This window comes from Salvelinus sp. IW2-2015, unplaced genomic scaffold (genome assembly GCF_002910315.2).
Source record: "Salvelinus sp. IW2-2015 unplaced genomic scaffold, ASM291031v2 Un_scaffold16589, whole genome shotgun sequence".
In the NCBI taxonomy this organism is placed as follows: Eukaryota; Metazoa; Chordata; class Actinopteri; order Salmoniformes; family Salmonidae; genus Salvelinus; species Salvelinus sp. IW2-2015.
The window spans coordinates 149,886-157,836 of NW_019957661.1; the positions used below are offsets into that span (position 1 = coordinate 149,886).

Consider the following 7,951-nt stretch of genomic DNA (forward strand, 5'->3'; position numbering starts at 1 on the left):
ACTGGCTCGTTCAACTCGGGATGGCCGAGCTGTGATAATGGTTCCTCTCACCGCTCGTTGGTGTTGATTTCAGCCTGTTCATTTAGTGATGGTAAATCCCTCATTAAGAGTTGTTGTGAACACAGAAAATCTATTTAGTTGTTTTTCAAAAAAAAAAAATTAAGCGTGTAAAAACTGGGGAAATTTGAAAAAATGTATATATCCGAAACCTGGAAAAACAAAGCAGAGAAAATGGAATTTGGAATAAATGTTGGGTAAGCACAGCACTTTGGGAAAGTTGAAGTCAGGTATAATATTGTCTATGTAACCAAGAGGGAAAGAGGTTGGGACATCCTAGAAATGTTTTAGAGTATATAAATATATAAAATTTAGTAGATGCTTTTATCCAAAGCATTTTACAGTCATGCGTGCATACATTTTTACGTATGGGTAGTCCCGGCAACCGAACCCACTATCCTGGCATTGCAATGTTCTACCAAGATGCATGACAAGGTCATAAATGCTTTGTGAGAACTCAATTTAATATGATTTATAGATCCTTTATTAAGCATTGCTTATGCCACCCTTTATAAAGCACAGGATTATTTCATYTTTGACTTGAAATAATGTGGGTTATGTCACATTCATGAACCCTTTATAGAAGATGGCATACGGTTATAGATGATTTGTGACAGATTTATGCAGTGTTTATAAAGTCTTTATGAATCCTTTATAAGCTGCGTGTAATTTAAAATTTGACCCTTATGTATATGAGATATTTTTGTATCTAATTTGCAATATATTTAGAAAAATATCTAAAAACATGTTTTCCCTTTGTCATTATCGGGTGTTGTGTATAATTGGATGAGAAAATTATATATTTGCTACATTTGAATTCAGGCTGTAACACAATAAAATGTGGAATAAGTGGTATTAATATTTTAATTATTAATATTTTCTGAATGCACTGTATTCAGGGAGTCTCCTGATGAAAAGGCTTTGGTATTATTCATTCAGATTTTATGTATTTTACTAGGCAAGTCAGTTAAGAACAAATTCTTATTCTCTTCTTAACAAATTCTTATTTACAATGACGGCCTAGGAACAGTGGGTTAACTGCCTTGTTCATGGTCAGATGTTTACCTTGTCAGCTCGGGATTCAATCAAGCAACCTTTCAGTTACAGACCCAATGCTCTAACCACTAGGCTACCTGTCACCCAAAGATGGTTTCTTCTCAGTTTGGCAAAGGCACACTTTTCACCACAGATTGTGAATGACAATGCCATCCTATGGCCACTGCACCTACTGAAAGCAATCCCTGCCCAATGGGTAAAGATGTAAATTCAATGTCTCCTCCATGTTGGTTAAAAAAATAAACAATGTTGATTTAACCAACGTGTGCCCATTGGGTTGTAAACCTCTACAGTAAAATAGTTTTTAAATTGGCTCTTTAATCCAGCATTTTGGATTTGAAATCAAATGTTTCATATAAGGCGACATCATAGAATGTCACTTTTTAGTTGAGGGTATTTTTATACATATCTGTTTTCCCATTTAGAAAAGAAAACACCTTTATGTATCTAGTCCCCCCATTTGATTAAGTCATAAGTATTTGGACACCTTCACTTGTAGTGTATTAAAAGGTAGTAACCCTTTAAACGTAATGCTCAATTAAATTATTTATTTAGATATTGGTTCCCTTACCCTGTAAGCAGTCTATYAACTGCTCTAATGAGTGACTGCAATCCACACTTTGGTATTTGAAAGTCACTGCCAACAWACACGAATGTCAGCATTTTCAGACAAAACATGTTACTACTTCAGCACACTACSACAACAATGTGACTGTTTTGGAATAAAATGTTCAATATATTTCCTTTAACATCCTCTGTGTTGTGTGCTTATTGTTTAACCATTGATATGTTCTAGGTCATTTTGAGTCCTTAAGGAGCATCAGGTACTGCTGGAATGTCTACCAATAGCATGTCCATCTTTTTGTGATAAATTACACTGGTCACTGTTCAAAACATTTATAAAGTATTAAGAAAGTATGAATAGTCCTCATTTTAGATTAGGGACTGCAAAACGACTTTACTAATGATTAGTAAATGGTTTAAAAATACATTTATTAAACATCTTATGAATGATCTTATGAATCATTTAAAAGTGATTAATAAATGTGTGAATAACTAGCTTACGAAAACAAATGTGGGAACTATTTACTAATCCATTATAAGTTATTTATTGTGTTATCCAATTTCTATATTCATTCACACGAAACAGCATCTGAGAGAGCTGCTCTGGTGTGACCCCTGACCTGGCAGCAGTGATGTAGTGACAGTAGTGGTAGTGAGAGTAGTGGTAGTGAGAGTAGTGGTAGTGTTAATACCCAGTATGTTGAGGTTCAAGTGTCTGCTGTGGTCTCCTGCACTGTTGTGTTTAATCATTAATGCATATTGTAGTCATTTAGAAATGTGAGAATAACTAGCTGACTAACAATTAATAAATGTGGGAGAAATTATTTATTACTCCACAACATTATAAAGTGTTACCCATAATTGCATATTCTTATATTTTACCATCAAATACTTACACAATACACCATTGAGTTAGACCTGGACATTATCTCACATCATGCAGTATTGTACCTTTAAACTTTACTACACTTGATGACGTCATTGTGTCCCAATTGAGCCACTAAATGGAGATGTTAAACAATATATAGAATGCCTCATGACCTCCTCAGAATGTACTTTTAGAAGGCTGACATACTYTTTATAATTTTGGTATTTGGTGTTTATTAGGATCCCCATTAGCCACTGCAAAAGCATCAGCTTCTCTTTCCTGCGTTCCTCTTCCTGGTGTACACATTATATAACATGAAACAAGCACAGACTTTGCTATCTGGAATATACAACCTAAGACGACTACAACGTATTATAGAAAACACTTCTTATGCCTTCTCCAAGTCATTCCAATTCAATCCAGACAATCAATCTGTTATCAAACTGCATTTCCCCTCAACTACTTACACAATACACCATTGAGATAGACTTGGACGTTATGTGATATCATGGTGTATTGAACATTTCAACTTCACTGCACTTGTTAAAAGTGTTGTGTTACAATTGAGCCACTAGAGGGAAATGTTAGACAATATACAGAATGATTCATGACTTCCTCAAAATGTACATTTACAACACTTACATACTATTTATCATTAAATACCATGGAATTTGGAATATACAACCAAACATTTTAGAATAATTACATACTATTTACTGTATCATTAAATAACATGCAACAACAACAGATTTTGGTATTTGGAATATACAACCCAAAATGACTACAATGTATTTAATAAACAAGCTTATGCCTTCTTATGCCTTCTCCAAGTCATTACAATCAAGTCCAGCTAAATCATTCTGTATCGACACCACATGTATCTATGATGACAACACTAAGATAAGTCATGTCAGTGTATTGTTATATGAAAGAAGCAATTACAACAAAACAGTATAACAGTTTTTTTGTCCAATTTAGGAATAGAAACATAGGAACTATGAACGCCTTAATTTCAGAGTGAAAATATGTTTAGCTGTCACTTTGAACCATGGATAAAATAAAGCATAAATTATAGGATTAATTAAGGAATTAATAAGTGGCAGAAAGCTGATGATGAATGATATCAAATTGTCACTAAAAAAAAAGGAAAGAATAAAAGGAAATAGAGATGGAATCCAACAAATGAGATAGTTGAAAACAACAATAGACAGAGTTTTTGTTGCTTTTCTCTCAGACGTATTTGCCTGTACAGTTTTAACACCAGACACACTGGCAGCCTCTTTCCAAAATACCTTTCTGGCCTGTGATCTGGCCACCACAAAGATTTTCAAATAAAGTGTTAAAATAATAGAGCATGGGACAGCCATTGTAAATACAAGCCAATTATATTAACCCAATTTAACCCTTTCACAATAAAACATTCTTTCAAACATCTACTGGATACCTGTACATTTACAAATATTTGTATAATAGCAGCATCATATATGATACAACAACACCAGGAAATGGATATACAACACATAATTCTTGTTATTGTTATTTTAGAGTGGTACAATAATGGATCACACACAGCAACATAGCGGTCAATAGATATCAAGACCAAATTGCCCAGAGATAAAGAAGTACATAAATAAGCGATGTAGAATTCAAACAAACAGAAATATTCCCCAAAACCCCAGCATGATTCCATTATTGCTACAGTCGTTGCTGGTATCACAATCAGTCCCACCAGGAGATCTGACACAGCCAGAGAGAGGATGAGCAGGTTGGTTGGAGTGTGGAGCTGCTTGAAGTGAGAGATGGAGATGATCACCAGTAGGTTCAAAAATACTGTAACTGCTGAAATCAATGAGAAGAAGATGTACAGTGTTATGTAGATAGCTGTCGATAGCGAAGCCTTTCTGCAGGAAGAGTTTCTATCTTGAAAACAGAATTGAACATCTTCGTGTTCCTCCATTTGTAATAAAGGTAAAAATGCTGAGGTCCTTCTCCTTCTTGGTCCTTGTGTGACCCTGTCAGGTCCGCCTTCTGACAAACTCTGAGCTCTGCCTCTCTATTTATCCCTGAGTTACTGACAGCCACTCCCCTCCCCGTAGTCTCTCTGCACACACACACACAAACACACACACACATACACACACACACACACACACAACACACACACAAAATACAAACAATTGAGCACAGAAATAAAACAACGGTTGGATAATCAAATCATTCATGAAAGCATGATGTAATGTATAACAGGATTGGATGTTGCTGTGCCCATCTAGCCTGTCCTTCAGTCTTACTGGCAGTTAGAGATGAGAGAAAAGTACATTTTTATAACTGAGCATTTTAATGGGGAAAATATAGTATTGATGTTTTGGTCACTCAAAGGTTTTTTAGATGGAAAATGGATAACTGTGTAAGACTGTTTTGGGTGATGTTAGTGTTCAGTTTGGACCATAATCCACAACCTTAGGAGACATGACGGTACGCCACATGTGAGCTCGCCAGTGAAAGTTGACAGTAAGGAAATTGATGAGAGGGCATGACTTTATGGTGTACACGCTTATAGCACATACAATCAGAATTAATAGGGGGATTCCATAGGAACACTCCATACACTTTAAAAATGTCCATCTGAACAGAATTATGAACCATAAGTCGAGGTAGACTTTGTCTCAGTTACATCATTAGGACAAATACTTTTTGTCAGACGTCAGAACAACCAGACTGTTTCTGACCCAGTCAACCGTTAATGTTGTTTTCCATTTCTGTTGTGTTGTTTCCTCTAATTTAAACAAAATAAGTTACTAAGAAATGTGATTTCCAGTTCAGTTCAGTTGCAGTCGAGTAATGATCTCAAAAGCACTTCAAGTAATTAGGGGCAGTTCAAAATATACTGAGAATATTTTTATAAGAACATACCCTGCCCCTCATAGAATAAACTCTAAATAATGCTTATGAGCATAAATAATAACTGTAACAACCCTGTGTTTAGAAACGTGGATATTGAAATCGCCATGCTTTTGTGGCACAGTCAATACCACGCAGGGCTACGGGCCAGAAGGTTAATGGTTCGCAGACATCTACGGACGAGCTCACTCTCCCTGTCTGTTTCATTAGGCCTAATGATCAGAGCCGACTGCAGACAATAATCAGCTAGGGGTGATATCAGATTTCTAACATGTTGATGCCAATTACATGAAATAAATGCAACACATTTTACACCAAAAGGTTTCTGTGCATATGCACCACACGACCATTATACAAAGCATACCGACTTTGGGCGCTTCAATATCATTATTGATAAACAGACTATGACAGTAATAATAAACAGACTATGACAGTCGCGACAAACAGAAAATACATCCCTCCCTATTTTGTAGGCCTACCCAGTATTGAAGGCTTTAAATTCTCAGAATGTTATTACAACTTTTTGTTTTTTTGTAACAGATGTCTCTTTCTATTCATGCAATGCTTTCTGCACAGTTTGAATTGATAAATATAAATATAATTTTTTTAATCTATCTGTATTTATATATATAATATCAGTGCAGTCGGGAAAAAGTATTCAGACCCCTTGACTTTTTCCACATTCTGTTATGTTATAGCCATATTCAAAAATGAATTTAAAAAACAATTTCCTCCATCAATCTACACACAATACCCCATAATGACAAAGCAAAAACTGGTTTTCTGAATTTTTTGCAAATGTATTAACAAACAACTTAAATATCACATTGAGATTAATATTCAGACCCTTTCCTCAGTACTTTGTTGATGCACCGTCTGACGCTACAAGCTTGTCACACCTTTGTTTCTCCCGTTCTTCTCTGCAGATCCTGTCAATCTCTGTCAGGTTGGATGGGAAGCGTCGCTGCACATCTATCTCTGTCCAGAGATGTTTGATCAGGTTCAAGACCAGACTCAAGGACTTTCAGAGGCTTGTCCTGAAGCCACTCCTGCGTTGTCTTGGCTGTGTGCATAGGGTCATTGTCCTGTTGGAAGGTGAACCTTCGCCTCAGTCTGAGATCCTTAGCGCTCTGGAAAAGATTTTCATCAAGGATTTCTCTGTACTTTGCTCAGTTCATCCTTCCCTCGATCCTGACTAGTCTCCCAGTCCCTGCTGCTGAAAACATCCCACAGCATGATGCTGCCACCACCATGCATCATCGTAGGGATGGTGCCAGGTTTCCTCCAGACGTGACTCTTGACATTCAGGCCAAAGAGTTCAATCTTGGTTTCTTCAGACGAGAGAATCTTGTTTCTCATGGTCTGAGAGTCCGATAGGTGCTTTTTGGCAAACTCCAGCCAGGCTGTCATGTGCCTTTTACTGAGAATATGCTTCCATCGGGCCATACTACCGTAAAGGCCTTTTCAAGTCATGTCCAATCAATTTATTTTACCACAGGTGGACTCCAATCAAGTTGAAGAAACATCAGAAGGATGACCAATGGAAACAGGATGCACCTAAGCACAACTTCGAGTCGCATAGCAAATGGTCTGAATTCTTATGTAAATGAGGAATTTCTGATATTTAAAAAACGGTTTTAGTTATGTCATTATGGGGTGTTGTATGTAGATTGTGTGTAGATAAAATGTATTTAATAAATGTTTGTATAACGCTGTAACATAACAAAATGTGGAAAAGGGGAAGGGGTCTGAATACTTTCCGAATGACATAGATATAGACACTTTACATAGATACAGACACATTACATTGATACACAGACAAAAAACGGTAGATTGTTCCACTCAACAGTGACGGTAAATATATAAATGTGTTGTTACCAGATACACTCCTATATATAAAATAGTGAATATTAGAGTCTCTGACTCTGGTATTATGATGGTGGACATCTCTTACAAAATAAAAATAGTTGGATAGGTACCTGGGGAATGCATCTGGGATAATTATGTGGACCAGACCAAGTTAAGTTAATACTACTCTTTTCTCAACAGATAGCCAGCCTAGCTGCTTACAATGCTTGACTTCCATATCACACATATCCAAGATGGTGTAGCAGGTCTACCTGAAGGACGTCTTTGTCTTTGTCCTGTCGTGTCCCATGTATATATATTTTTATTCGCATTTTTTTTTAAATATTATTTTTCCTAAACCTCAACTTCAAAATACTCTCCTGCAACCCGCCTCAACACAATGTGTGTGGCTCTGTTTTTTTCTAAAGTATTCTATTTACCTCGGAATTGGATCCCTCAACTGAAGCTAGCTATCTACCGCTATAAGTCAGCAAACCACTGCCAGCGGTCATCAGCTAACCTTTAGCTCGGAAAGCTCTCGCCAGTTCGTACAACGCGTTTCAAACCAGAGCATATCGGACATATTTTTCTCGCCATATCCCGGATTCCTATCGCAAATCTGACCTTTTCATCAGGATCATCGCAACTAGCTAACCA

The 7,951-nt window shown here is 36.6% G+C and overlaps 1 pseudogene; it reads right to left on the bottom strand.

The window, feature by feature from the left end:
• Positions 1-3,540: 3,540 nt before the first annotated feature.
• Positions 3,541-4,502, bottom strand: LOC139027490 (trace amine-associated receptor 13c-like; annotated as a pseudogene).
• Between the last annotated feature and the right edge of the window lie 3,449 nt (positions 4,503-7,951).